At 34.0% G+C, this 16,126-nt stretch overlaps 1 protein-coding gene across 2 annotated transcripts in view; it reads right to left on the bottom strand.

The window, feature by feature from the left end:
• The window catches only part of LOC134542734 (glutamic acid-rich protein-like), a 188,536-nt gene that overhangs the window by 131,027 nt on the left and 41,383 nt on the right, over nt 1-16,126 (bottom strand). The gene's annotated exons all lie outside the window — the stretch shown is intronic.

The raw sequence follows: 16,126 nt of genomic DNA, 5'->3' as shown, positions 1-16,126 counted from the left end.
TATCTGTTACATCACGTTGTGTGGGATTGAGAAGAAACTTTTGTCATTTTTGCAAAATACGTTCAGTATCTACGCAGACACTATGGTTATTGAGTGACGGTAGTATTTGATGGCTATAGTGACTCTACAAAAAACATTAAAGCTGCAGAACAACGTCGGAGTACGAAAACATCTTCATGTTCCGAAATTATCTTTGATCAATTTATGACAGTTCCACCAAACCAACAACAGTTTCTCGCTACCATTCATAAATCTCGTTTCATTTCCATGTTTGAGTGATAAGCTGACCACTGAAAATATTGCAGTTAAACAAACTCAAAAAGACGCTGATGTCCTCATAATTGAAACGGCAATTGAACAATTAAATGCAACAAATACAACTGTTGTGGTTGGTGAAGATGTTGATTTGTTAATACTTCTTACTGCACTGACTCCAATTGATAAAATTATTTACTAACCTGGAAAGGCTTAACAGCGAACAGAAATATATTCTTCAAAATGTTTATCTGCTTATCCAAAATGTCAAAACCATGTTTTATTTTTGCATGCGATAACTGGTTGCGATACTACTACATCAGAAATGTTAAGGGATAAAACATCAGTATTGAAATTATTTGGAAAAAAAAAATTTTAATTGATTGCGCTTAAGTATTTGAAGAAATTGACTCTCCTCAAACGATAACCACAAAAGGAATTTGCTTTCTCCTTGCTGTTTATGGAGCTCCAAAAAAAATTAATTGTATTGACAAGTATAGATATTTAACTTTTGTAAAAAATACACGGAACAAGAAACAAGTACTCTTGCCTTCCTCCAACATTGGTTTCTGTTCATCAACACTTGTATCAAGTATACATACTAAGTTCAGACATGGCTAGGCAATCAACTGAACCCCGAAGACTGGGGTTGGAAATTAACAGATAATACTTTGGAACCAATTCAAACTATACTCCCACCTGCTCCGGAAAAACTCCTAAACACTATTTTTTGCAATTGCAAAAAAGGTTGTAGTGCTAAATGTGGCTGTAGAAGAGTAGGGTTGTTGTGTTCACCAGCGGGCACTAATTGCCAAGGCCAGTCTTGCTCGAATGTTCAATTTAATCCAATAGATGAAGATTCATGTGATATCGATGAAGAGACAGCTGATTCATCTTCAGTTGAACAATTTCTGAACATCCAGCAAGAAGAAGAGGAAATAAAGAAATCGAAGACGACATTACTGTGTAAGTTGAATTTGAAGAATATGAATTAGATTAGAATATTAACAGAAATCAGAACTACAATTTGCAACCAATCACTGATATCAATATCAAAATCAGTAATCATCATGCAGTAAATACAGTATTTTCCCATAAAACTCCGCTATAACAGATCGTGGAGTAGGCCTACCGCGGAAACCACGTTAAAAAAAACGTGCCAAGTACACTACCTCACAGGTGGCGTGGAAATGTGTGCACATAGTGTAGTAACTAACTGTTTTAACTTTTAGAATGGCGATATCTTAGGAATGGTGATTCTAAGGAAAAAAATTATTGGAACTATTATTGTAGATAATTTTATAATCTACAATTTTTGTCTTGGCTATATTTTTGATAAAACTTACCGTTTGAGAAAAATCCAAAAAACCAAACATTTTGATCTTTGACCTAGAATAACCTTTTTAGCACACATGGGATTATGGGGACTTTTGGCACTATTTCTACTGGTGTACCCAAGGTCTCTAAAAAATTTCAGCTCTGTCTGAATTTTTGTTGTTTGAAATGTCTATTTTCACCAGACTATGGTCAAAGGTTTCAGTTGTTTCAAAGTCAGTATTGCAGGAAAAGTGTAAACTGAGGGAAAACTCAAACTCATTTAATACATAAGTACCTAATTTCCTGTATGTATTCTTTCTTCAACATAAAATTTACATTTTACATTAAAGAAAAATTTAATGTGTAGCCTACTAATATACCATCAATACTCAAGCAATGCCCAAAATAAAGTACAAAAAAGTTTAAATATATTTTTAATTAAATATATTCAACTTATTTGTATTATATGGTTAAATAACAAGTATATAAATTGAGGTGTATAAGAAGTTTTAGAATGAGTATTTACACATCAAACAAATACTCTACTTTTGCGTTTAATCTCAATTTTAGTTGATCCTCTATAACTAATAAATAAATACAGCTAAACCCCTTATTTGCACTTTTCATGGGGACAAAGTAAAAAAGTGTAAAAAACGGGAAAGTGTAAATAAAGGGAAAAGTAAGAAATACGTTAAAGTTAGGGATGGGATTTTCGAATCTTGGATTCGTCGAATATACCGAATCATATGGATTCGAGGATTCGTAGGATCCGAGGTAGGATTCGAGGTGGGATTCGAAGTGGGTTTCTAAGAGTTTTAGGTAGTAATTGAAAATTGTAGTGCTGGCCGAAAATAGAAAATTTCGAACCGAACCGAACCCTTACGTTCGGTTCGGTTCGAAACCTCTTAAAATATTTTCGAAAAACTGAACGTTCGTTTAAAAAAAAAATATGTTTTTATAATTTTCTAACCCCCATTTGAGACCATTCACAAAACAACACAACAAAATTCCATTACTTGTAATATTCCGACTTTTATCGCATAATCGTCGCCTCAACAGTTTCAAGAGCAGACAAAATTAAAAAAAAATTTATTAATCGTCGCATAACTCGCATAGCATTTTTTCATATAGGCACGCTTTGTTTTTTGTTTACTTTAGAGAATTTTGTATGCATTTCTCGTACTACGTAATATAAACTATCGTACAAATGCCAAAGGTATTGTATATTATACCTTTAACTATAGTGCGTGTACGAGAAGTGTTGTAAAATCACCAAAGATTACGTACCCCATACGTTAAACTAAAGCGCATGTACGAGAACACTCGTATTTCGGCAAAACTAACGTGATCAAGTTAACACAAGACAAATGCGGTAGAAAATGATTACGTAAATTAGGTACGTATTTTAAATTACTGGGATGTATATATTTTCTTTGGCCTTTTTGGTTAAAACAGTCAGGTACTGAAAATATTAATTTAATCTTGTTTATTAAAAGTACTGGTCCAGTAAATTTTACAGTACGGTACTAATTGACTAGCATAGTCGCGGCAGCCATCATTATTTCTCGTGTTTTCTTTTTTCCGACGCAAATTTCTATAACCACACTTCTTACGTTACGTTTACAATATAATTGTTCTTGAGGTGATTTGCAATGAGCAGGCTTACGTCGTTTAAGTTTTCCAAATGGAGAAAAGATAATGACGACCCAGATGACCCAGAACCACCCCAAAAAAATGTCTAAATTTCTTCTGACGAGCAGCATTCTTCCAAGAAAACAGCAACTGCAGTCAGCGGGTTTTGTAATGTAGGTAGATAGGTAACTTAATTCACATTCAACTTTTTTTTATGTCCTATTAAAAAGTTTTACTTATTAAAAATGTTAGGTTATGTCTACCACAAAAATATGTTATGTGGCCTTATGCTGAATGTTCGTCATCTTTATAATATTATATTTTTTTAAATGAAGGTTGGTGTACACTGAAAAAGGAAGATAGTCTTTTGGAAATTTAGATGGAACTTCTTCATGAATTAAAAGTATATGATTTTCTCTAAACTGTTTTCTTTCCTTCATTATTTATTGTATAAACTGTACTTATAAAATGTTTTGCAATGTTTTAATTTTACATATGGCTGGAGAACCTTTCTTTCTCACCATTCAGTTAAAGACCAAAATGCTGGAGGTCAGTTCATTTTAATTCAAAACAATTATTTCTGTATGAGGTTCGGTTCGGCACGGTTCAAAATTTTTTTGCTATGGTTTGGTTCGAAACCAGAGAACTGAGGTTCATCCAGCTCTAGAAAATTGTATACCTAAACTATATTGTAAAGGTAACGGAAATAGCACAAACATAGATAAACTACGCTGTATTTTGTCAATTAGCATAACTACTCGATCATTTCCAACCTTCAATGATATAACATTGCAGAAAAAAACGTAACTTTTTTTTAAATAGTGTGTTATACAAACATATTTTATTGAAAACATAGGAAGGATTAATTTAACAGAGAATTAGACAGATGAAAACTTACATGTGTGGTTTTTGAGGTTATTTGTCTCTATTTTATATCAGGCGTATACACTATGCACTTATTTTATAATTTTTATAAATACACATGTGCTTTTTTTTAATACATAGGCCTATGTATTTTTTTTAAATAAATGTGTGATTTTTTTAATAACATGTGAAGTTTAGTGTGGGACTGGGATTCGAGATTCGATGACAAACACTGAGGATTCGAACAAGGATTCGGATTCGACCAAAATGTGGATTCGTCCCATCCCTAGTTAAAGTTAATTAAAATATAGTCGCATCCTGCAGCGTTCATAACAAATACGGGCTACATTACACATACGCATTGCACCACAGTAAAAAATTTAAAAAAAGGGCAGCAAATTGGAAATTTACCGTCAACAGCGCGCCGTGCGCGGAGAAAGGTCATTTTACTTAATCAGCTGTTGTTACGGCGCGGCGTAGCCGCCGGCTGGCTCTCTCTGTTCTCCGAGCTGCGCATGTGCAGTATAACTCACTCAACGCTCCGCCCAGACTCGTGACGTTCCATCAGCAGCCAGCCAATAGATACGAGCTTAGCGGAAAAATATATAAGCTCCATCTTCCGTGTACCAGTTTTGTCCATTTCTAATACCAATTTATTGGTATACGCACCAGTTGTCTCGCTGCCGTGACATGTTCAAGTTTACGTTCATCTTAATGTCTTGATACCAATAATTAATTATTTACGATCCACAGAAATAAATGGTTAGTTTAAAAAATATGCGTCAACTGTACAATACTTCCGAAATTATAAAATACGTATAAAACAGTTACCAAGACTACACTAATTTTATCTTGTGAAGTTTAAAATTCATACCAGTATTTCGGCTAAGTTGTGACATAAATATAGCATCAGAACATTTATACATTCGTGAGTTTACTTTTTTCCCTAGTACATTTTAGATTGTCTCCTGCTATAATGACTCAGACTTTTACACACCTAGGCTTAAATTATTATATTTTTAGAAATAAAAGCAACTTTTCATGTTATAAAATATGTATATTTTGCAATTTAAGATGTTCACTGCCGACTATAAAAGTTACGTTTTTCACAATGTTTTAAGGCTTACTATGGTTGTTACGTGACGTAAATAGCGGGATGGATTCGATTTTTGAGACGTAATTCGCGTGAAAGTATTGTATTGGATTAAATGGGAACCAAACGGGACCTGAAGAATATAGTGCAAATAACGGGAAAACGTAAATAACGGTAACGTAAATAAGGGGTTTCACTGTATTAGGAAACAAAAAGATTTGGTGTCAACTTAAAATAAAATGACAACAAAAACTGTGACCCAAAAGTGACATAGAACTAACATAGCATCCTATAACTATCGTCATCATACACACTAGCCACGAAACAGTAAGGAATATTTAATTAGTTCACTCAGCAAGAGACAGTGTCTGCCTGCTATTGATATTGTTGCAAAATCGATACTCGACTCGTGCACGCACTCTATACAGGCATCAACCTACCCTTTTTTATAGCATAATCGTAGCACTCGCATAATCGTCGCACCCATATTTTAGGCCATCAAAATTGGGATAAAAAAACTTTATCACATAAACGAAGCATGATGTTTTTGGTCCCGCTATTAGATGCTGAGCGCTTTGTGCAAGTATCTTTACCGTATAAAACGATGTATTTTAAAGTAGAAATATAATATTTATTAGGCGTCTGCGAGCAGAAGATTTTCACTTCGAGTCGAGCTCGAGCGAGTTTGCTAAAATACTCGCGAGTATCGAGTCGAGTTCGAGTTTTTTTTTAAGTTTATTGCACATAAATTTACTGTGATGGAGTAATAAAATGTGAGAACTTTTGAGAAAAATATGGAAATAAAAAAAGAAACCATTATCATTGTTAGCCTACTAAATTAAAAAATTCGATATTCCTAAAGTATTTGGAATTTCTTATCTCCGCCGGTTGATTTGAAAAGAGGAAGTGAAAGAGCATAGAATAAAAGTATTTTCAGATTTTTAGCATTTTTTTTTCGCATATACCGTTACTCTACATATTTACCAAATTGTTTAACCTCAAAATTAGTGTCAAATATCTGTAACTTGTCATTAAGTTTAATCAATTTAAAGTAATAAAAATAGAAGCATTTTACTTAATTCAATTTACACTTGCAAAAAAAACTTACGCACAATAAACCTACATGGAAATTAAAGTCTTTTTCAATGTCCTGTAGTCTGAAATATGTTTACTCATGTCATCAAATGTAGAGCTATACTGAAGAAGCCGATTTTGCCAATATTTAGTTGAATCGGCATTTCTGCCAACTTCCAATACTCTTGTTAATTTTCGACCGATATTACTGAAAAACGAATGAGACTGCCATAACCTAAAAATCCACGAGTACCCTTTTCACTTTTCGTAGTAGTACTACATTCTTTCAGATCACATTATTTCTTAGCAACATGTGCCAACCGTACATATCAAGATTTAACATCCTTTTTTTTTCAATAATGTTCTTTAATTTTAATATGTCCTAAATAAATACATTACCATCACGGTAAATACACATCTCGGTTATTACGGCAACTATAGTGCAAATGTGGTAACTATCATGCTTCTGCAGTAGTTATGGTATCTACAAAGAATCTTTAGTTCTTTTTATGGTAATTATCTTAAGATAACTATTGGAATTGTACTGTAGTTATGGTACATCATCCATATTTCTTCGTAAGTTGTTGTTCATTTGTATTTTCTTCATATTTATATTTACGTGCGCCATTACTGGCAGGAATTTTCATAAAAATGTTAAACGGGACTTTATATCACACATTTAATGGTGTAAATGATGAGACCCCGGACAATTTAAATGCTTTTTACAGTAAAATGCGGGAAATGTTTCCGCATAAGGCGGGAAATACTTCCGCATAAAGGAGGAAAGTGATACATTAATGCTATGCGGAAAATTATAGAAGTAAAAAAAATTAATCACGGAAATTCGTAAATCCCGGGTACGTAAAAATGATGTGTTCATGTATACGGTCGATCATGTTACATTATAAAGTAAAGGATAAAAGTGTTGTAAGACTTTTATTCCGATATAATGAGAGTTTTTTTTCTATAGGTACAGTGCAAGAAAAGCTCGCTCGAATTTCGAGTTGTTGAAAAGCCACGAGCTCGAGTTCGAGTATTACTAAAAAACTCGACTCGAAACTCAAATTTCGAGTACTCGCAGGTGTCTAATATTTATTCGGACATTACCACTTATTTAATTAACGGAAATACGAAGTTGTTTGATGTGTAAATTTTCTTTTAAAGAAGTTTTTAAACGTTATAACTTTTATCTGATCGTCTGCGTCATCGCGGTGTACTGTTTATAAACATGTAGCCAGCGCATCATACATGTTTGGTTATGTTGCTGTCCATATATAGAGCACGCGCACGTAGTCGAATAACGATATCTCGCTGATTGCATGCAACGCGCGCTCTCTGTCAGGTGCAGAGTTAAATACATTTGACGACCCGCACTCTTTCGTGGCAAACGTGCACTACGACAGTTACGCGTTAGTTCACGTCACATATTCAAGTGGCTTACGTTCGCGTCACAGATTTTGTTTTTCTATTTAATGTTGTAGAAAGGTGTTTGTTGTATGAATTATTAATTTAAATTGTTTTACGTGCTCTTTTAAACTTCACTTTTTAAATAAACATACTTTCCATGAACGGGTTTTGTTTTTATGAATAACTTTACCTAACAAAAATTTTTTTTTCTTGCATAATCGTCGCATCCCTACTTATCAAACTTGATTTTAGAATAAAATGTGCGACGATTATGCGAGAAAACAGGTTAACCAAATATGATACCAACCAGCGCTACACTGAAGTGACAAAAAAAATGGGGTTTGCGAATATTCGTAAACACGAATACAGTGAAATTCCGTTACAACGTACTTCAGAATAACGTATCTTTCAGTTCAACGTATGATTTTAAATTCCTGCTCAAAATACCAATGTAAACAATGTAAAAATATTTCACTTTTAACATTAAAAACGTATCCTACCTTTCAATACAACGACCATTCTTTTCCAGTTATCAGGAAAATTTTACATAATTGTTACTGTGTTTGCGCAGGGGTTCTTTAATATAAATGTAAATTATGATTTAATTTTTATTGCTTTCAAGAATCGTTAACAAGTATAAAACGTAAACAAACAATGTCTCAACGATTCATAGAATCATAGTACAGTATAAAGCGCCATTCTTCCTCCTCCATGGAGCACATACTTTAGTGCACGAGACGATCTAAACAATTGATTGCTGTTTCGCCCCTCTTCAAGATAACTGTTTTTAGCTGCGCCATTTTGGTTATTTGTAGAGCACGTTTTAAAAGTTTTTATTAACGCAGATACAAACGTTAAATAAAAATTATATTTTAACTTATATACGTAATAGAAAATCCAATATTAATTTATGCAGGTTAAGTTTTGAACTGTTTGGTGTCACAACATGGCTGACACGCTTTAATTGTGTTGCCATGAAGATAGGAATGTTGCCTGGCACAGTCATGCTCGCGACGTGCGCTACTAGTGCGGCGCTATGGTTATCTATGGATGCGAGGTTTGTTTATGTTTGACGTGGCACGAGGCAAACAATATTGTTGATTGAATATTTTAATCAGGATGGATGGCCAAAAGGATAAAAAGAAACTCAAGCAGTTCACATAGAAGAAGAAATCCAGATGTGGCACGGTCATTTGGTTTGGTGCCCACTACACTGTCACAATAATAAAAGATCGCGAAAAAGTTATTAAACTGTACAAACAGTAATCTTTATCTGCTGGTCGCAAGAGACTTCGCCTAGGAGATAACAAGGGAATTCTGACCCAATAAATGTACATATCTGCAAAATAGTTTAATCCATTTGTCATTTTGTGTTCGACAGATATAAATTTTGTATATGTAGGCCTAGAATTTAGGCTACTGTATTAAGTTCGTTAATTTTTTTTTAATTCTTGTTGTTTTACAAATATTTGCTTCCAAGCTAATGTAACATTTGATCCCCTACTACTTTATTTTTAAAACTACAAAAATACTATGTTTTAAAGGTAAATATATAGACTTTCAGAATAAAGTACTTTCATTACTAAGTATAAAAGTTGGGGCTTTATTGATGTACTTTATAACAAGATTCTACTGTAGTTGCGAATAGTAACTGACGAACTATTCGCATTCATAAGTCGAATAGCAAAATTTAAAATTGTGAATATTTACATGACTGTGTTTTATTTCTCGTGGTGGTTCCAAGAGCTTTGGTTTTCACCAGCTTCTAATGTAATTTCCAAAGTATTTATACATTCTTACTAACATAACCACAATGTAATTTTAAAAGGTTCAATTCAAGAAAAATACCAAACCAAAATCATCCTACATTAAACCAACTTGTTTCAAAAGCCAGACTGTAAACGTAAACATGAAACACAACGCCATTTCCAAACGAATATAGTTAGCAGGAATGCCAACAACTACTGTATTTTTGATGAACAGTTGCTATCGTTTACAAAACCGTTAAAATTAACTGTTTCAAATATTTTATTCAATGATAAGATAACCTTTTTATATACTCGTTTTGAGTATTGAAGTTAATCATGGAGTTTTTCCTGTTTTATATGTTTGAAGTACAATGAAATTGATTTCCCATGCTACACATTTTTTTTATCCAAATTTTTCCATTGTGGTAACCGAAAGGAAAAACAATAAATAACAATTATTAAATATTATTATATATGAAATAAAAATTCATGTCCTCAATAACTCTTAAAAATTCTAAGTGAACTTTATTTTTGTGGTTTCATTCACAGAAAATATCTTGTATAAACTAAATATACGAAAACCCGCCATTGTTCATTCGTGTTGGCCAAGTATCGACATCCATTGTCTTAAGGTTAAAGTGTAAAATCGTACTACATGGATAGGATTAACCTTCGTGTTTGGTAAAAAACATTAAGACTGGTTTATTATTTTAAATAAAATTAATTCTGTTTAATCAACGTAATGGATGCCCGGCAAAGTGGAGGAGAATCAAGTTCTAATAAATTAAAACGTGGCGAACCAAACACTTCAAAGACTAATTTAATATGGGACTACTTCATAAAAAACAAGCAGACGGCAAAATGCAAAACTTGCCACTGCATTCTGAAAACTCCAAAGGTAATCTATTTTAAATTATAGTTGATGCATTATTGAACACGTTTTTTGTAACTCATAAGTAAAATGTAACATTAAATCACTTATTTATGGGTGGTAATAATAATAATAATAATAATAATAATAATTATTATTATTATAATGATAATGATGAAATAATGATTGTAAAACATGTTTGGAAATGAAAGTATTTCTTCTTAAGGGGGAAAAGTTTTTTTTCTTAGTTTGCCCATATTTATTCATTCGTTTTTTTATCTTAGGTACTACAACCACTCTGATCAACCACCTATCTGCAAGACACAAAAAGGAACATTCCCTTTACACCAATGAGCAGAGTAAGATCACTGATGGTCAGCCTAAAAAAAAAAAAGTTTTCCGAATAAAGCAAAGGAACAATCACATCATACTTGATGCCAAAGTGGACAGCCAGTTCAAAAGAAGCACAATCAGTTACTCATAAGATCGCAAAATTTGTAGTTTCTGGTTTACATCCAAACAGTATAGTTGAGGAAGATGTATTTCGGGACCTAATTAAAGATGCTTATCCACGATATACTGTACCTTCCCGTACATCTTTCTCAAGATGTGGTGCCAAGTTTATTTCAGTCAACCAGAGCAGAATTGATGAGAGAACTTCTTGAAGACAAGGGTAAAAATATGCAGTCATTTTCCTTGACCACTGATTTTTGGAGTTCTAGGGTAAATGAAAGTTATGCCTCCTTAACAGGACATTATGTTACACGTGAATTCGAGTTGAAATCAAAAAAGCTTAATTGCTCTTATGTGTCAGAATCTCACTCTGCAGTGAACATCAAGGTTATGCTCACAAGTCTTTTTACTGAGTGGGAGATTCCTCAGACTGTGCCGGTGTATGTGGTAACTGACAATGCACACATCAGTGCTGCAGTAAATTCTATGATGTCATGTTTTGCTCATTCTTTACAACTCAGCATTCATGATGCAGAAAGTATGACGCCAGGAATCGAGAACATGTGCAAGAAAGCCCGCAAAATTGTTGGGCATTACTCAAGAAGCTCCAAAGCACGATATCGTCTTCAACAGAAGCAACATCAGGTGGGATTCGATTCTGTCTTTGAAGTCATCCAAGATGTGGAAACAAGATGGAACTCCAAGTTTCTAATGCTAAAAAGACTTCTAGTTTTGAAAGAAGCAATTGCAGCTGAGCTTGCATCAGATCCTAACTGTAGTATCGACAGTTTATCAGCTAGTGAATGGAAGCTCATTGGTGGGGTGGTTGAAGTGTTGGAACCAATTGCTCAGGCAACAGAAGAAACAAGTTCCAAACACTATCCAACATTGGGTCTGGTAATACCACTTTAGCAGGGAATGCATTATGTGTTACAAAACCATATACAACACAAGCCTGGAAGTGTCTTTGCACAAAATTTGTGCAAAGCTCTGAAGTCAAGATTTCCCTTGGTAGAGCAAGACAAACTGTACCTTATAGCTACTGCTGTCGATCCAAAATTTAAGCTGGAAGCTATGCCTGAGGAAAGTGTACTAGCCAAACAGTTTCTACAAGAAGAGTTAAGAAAACTGAGACATAAGGTAAAAACTTTGAACAAGATTTGCAGGTAATGACACCCGACGAGAATGTTACCAACACACAACAAAAACGTGCACAAAGTCCGTATGGGGATGGTTGGAATCCATTCCAATGAAGAAAAAAGAAGTGACTGCCGACACTGAAGTAGAGGATCACGTTGAAAAGTTTATAATCATACCTAGGATTCCCAGATCAGCAAACCCTCTACAGTGGTGGAAAGGAAATTCCCAACTATTTCCTTTTCTCTCTGAAGTGGCGCAGCATTTTTTGGCTATACCAGCTACAAAAGTCAGCAGTGAAAGAGTATTTTCAACAGGAGGAAATGTCGTCAGCAGCAGACGAAAAGTATTACTTTCCAGCCATGTTGAAGAATTGATTTTCCTTCATGAGAATTGGGAAAAAAAGTAGTGCACTCTAGGGAACTGAAGCGTGTGAACTGTATTAATAAATCTGAACCTATAGTCCATGAAACATAGTTTTCTTAAATTCAAAATGTGTTCTTGAAGAGTTTTCAAAATAATCTTAGTTTCTCATTGAAGTAGAAAGTAATTGTTTTCTATTAAGTGTTTTTTTTAATGTGAAGACAATGGAAATGCTCTATTTATAATGTTTGTTAATTTTAAATTTTTTAAACGTTTGAAACTGCTCTTTTAGACTGAATTAAGATAATTAACAATCTCGTTACTACTGATTTTGGAGTGGTAGATAACATTATAAAAATTTTTTTGAGAAAATTGTTCAACCATTATTAGTTTGTTTAGTTGATTTTTAAAATACATTCAAAAATTTATTAATCTACATTAAAGAATAACATATGGTTGATTACTGTAGTACTAGTACTGTATTGGGACCCCTTCTACAGCACACTCAAAATCAGGGAAAAATAAATTTTAACGAACTTAACGAACGATGATTATCAGCAACATATTACCACAGTAACACTTCAACTAAGTTAGTATTTATTGAACTGACAAAATGTGTTATTCTTACTTACGAAAATATATAAAAATTTATAAGCTGTGTTTCCGTTTATCGTCACATTCTTTTGTAGTCGTGCTAACATTTTATACGGCAATGGCTACATTTTCTAAGTTCATAGAAATTGTGACGTAAAAACATTTACCGGTACGTATAATTTTGACGTAAAAAACCCAAAATGTTAAATAAATAACCAGATAGAGCTTTTAAAAGCTATGTGCTACAAGTGACCACATCTGTGTACTTAACTTAAAATATGATACGTTATTGGGGTTAAGTGTGTTTACTAAATTTCTAAGTTGGAAAAATTACTAATTCCACGTAAGTAGTGCGCAATTTTAGGTCAATGAATTGTATATCTGATAACATTTTTATGCCATAAGTAGAGATGGTGATTTATAGCATTTAAAATAATATTTAGCATTTTGAATTTGAAATTTAGCATTTTGTAGCATTTTTAAAAACAAGTTTTAGCAAATTCTCTCATTTTAGATTACTGAAGAAAAGTATATTTTTAAAAAGCATTAAATAATACACATATTAATTATTAACAATCACAGAAATAAAGATCTAGCACAACTACAAAGATAGCCTATCTTGGCAGGTTTCCAGACAACTTTTTAGCACTTATGAGTGCAATAAATTGAATACTTAAAATTACAATAAATATTTTTTAGCTGTGTTCATGGCCATAGTTGATGTAGAGTGCACAAATAATGTTATTGAAACTCTTTTTTTTTTTCAATTTTATTTTTTCATTTTTTTTCAATTTTCGCCTTCTTTTGGTTTTCGATCATGCCAGAAACCGTTGCTTGCTGTTTTACCGACTTTTCATCCGATTTCTAGGTGAATCTTTTTTTTGCAGCCTGATGTTCCTCAGATTTAATGTGCTTTTGAAATACATCTTTTTTTTCCACTCCAGACGGCGATTACATAAATTGCACATTAAAATATTTGTATCACTTTCGTAGAACTGTTCACTTTTGTATTCATTTATGCGATCGCGAATGGATATGACGTTTCGTCCCATTTTTACCACGAGAAATAACAGTATACAACACATTCACGAGTATGCACATATTTGTAAACACACCACCTTCCACAGACTACACAAGAATGCGGCTTTCACGTGAAACACAGCCAGAAAATGGGACTTAATTGTTAGCGCGGCGAAGCAGAGATGTCGCAATATGGTGGCCTAAAAACTTGTACTCTGCAAGATGACGGACACACTTCCAGCTAGTTGATCTTTGCTTTGTTTACAATCGCGAGGCACGGATGGCCATTCTTCATTCAATATTTATGAACAATAGTGTTGTGAATGACGTGACAATAAGATACTTATGCTGAATATGCCATAAAATTATGGTTTCTTTTGATACTGAACTGAAACGAAATACAATTGGTAAATAAATTGTGTAGAGTGAAGACGAATCTACGTTTTTTTACCTTGATTTCGCATTTATCTCTGAATATTCTAGATTTCGCATTTTATAGCGGAAAAAATATAATTTAGCATATTTTCGCATCTATTTCGCGAAAACGAATAATCACCATCCCTAGCCGTAAGTGATTCTCCTTGAAATGTATGTGTTTAATTATACTATTTTGGCTAGTGCCCCATTATAGGCCGACTCTAGATTCAAGGTTGACAAAACTGGCAAAAAAGGTCGGCCTATATTCGGACTAATACGGTATAACGTTTCTTTCCTATAAAGTCCAGTGAAAAACAAATAATATATAAATGATTTAGCAGTTAAAACTGTCCCAAAAATTTTACATAATTTATTAATTTATAGTTTTTTTCAGTGTGGTAAGATATAAAAAATATATATTTTACAACTATAAGATTTCGAACTATTCGCATTCTATTCAAAAAATTTACTATTCCATTCGAAAATATTCGACCATAAAATCACCTATTCGCACACCCCTACAAAACAGATATTTGAAAACATATCTAAAAGATAATTTTTACAATGGATAGCTTCACATCCTTGTTAATAAATAAGTAAACAGTAATTTCCTAACACATAACGGATTTAAACTAAAAAAAATTGTTTTGGGCAACTTCAAGGTCAGGAATAATAACATACATTGTACAGCTAATAGAGAAAATATATAATAGAAGCATTTGATCATATTTGATGGTAAATTGTATAGTGTGAGAAAATCTAATATGAATTTTACGTAAATAAATGCCAGTTTTTTATATAGTAAACAAGACATTAATAGACGCTAAGAAAGTAATTTCCATAATGTAATATGAGGGATTTACTGACATGTGAATGAGACCTAAAGAAAATGTAATTGCAGGAAACGTAAATACAGAGAATGCCAATACAGTAGAATCCCGCTGATGCGACCACTCATGGTTTCCAGAAAAACGGACTTATAAACGGAATGGTCGTAATAGAGAATTCGGGCCAATTTTACCCCCCCTCACTCCCCCCAATTATAAAGTGAATTTGCGTCACGCGAGTTCGGCTATGCTAACCGGCTGGTTGTTATTTTCGTTCAAAACGTGGCAAAGGAACTTGTGTGCATCAGGTAGAAAACATTCGGCTATAAACGAAAGATATAAGAACAATGCTATCCTGAAATGCTGTGACAATGTTTTTGGAGTAGATAATCACAGCGACAGACCGACAGGATGCGCTTCCGTCCTTGCCGTCAGCGATGTTTATTTTGACAGCTCAAGCAATTATCTTTAAAAAAAAAAAAAAACACGTGTGAACGGGTAAATGAGGGGAAGGAGAGCGGAACTGCTGGCTGCGCACGCATCTACTCGCCAGTCGCCACTGTCTGGCGGCGGCGCGTGCGCGTATGTGCGTGTGTGCGTGCGCGTGCGAGGCTGGCGACCAGCAGCATCGTTAGCTAGCGAGTGTGACGGTAAATGTCGACCTTGAACTTGCACTTCCGCTTACTGCAGGGCTCGCTCTCTTTTATCTGTCTCCCCCTCCCACAAATATATTGGCTGGCAGGTCTCGCCCTCTTCACCTTCTTTATCTTATCTCTCACGCACACTTGAAGCACCTAATACTTCAGCGCGGGACAGGGACGGCAATAGACACGCGCGCAGATGCTATCAGGTGATGCGCGCAGTTTACCGCAGTTTACCGGTATTGGCTAGCGTGGATAGCCTAGAGGGGTGGTATCTATTTTTAGCCGTCTTTTGTATGCCTGCCTGCTTACAGTACAGCGCTCGCCAAGATAAATGTGAACACACAGCGCCCAACAAAGTGTAACAGACTTGTTTTTCAGCCGATTTTACTCAAATTTTCGACTTTATCTGC

This window comes from Bacillus rossius, chromosome 1 (genome assembly GCF_032445375.1).
Source record: "Bacillus rossius redtenbacheri isolate Brsri chromosome 1, Brsri_v3, whole genome shotgun sequence".
NCBI lineage: Eukaryota > Metazoa > Arthropoda > Insecta > Phasmatodea > Bacillidae > Bacillus > Bacillus rossius.
Note: the sequence above shows the minus strand (reverse complement) of the source record. Positions and strands in the feature narration are given on the sequence as shown.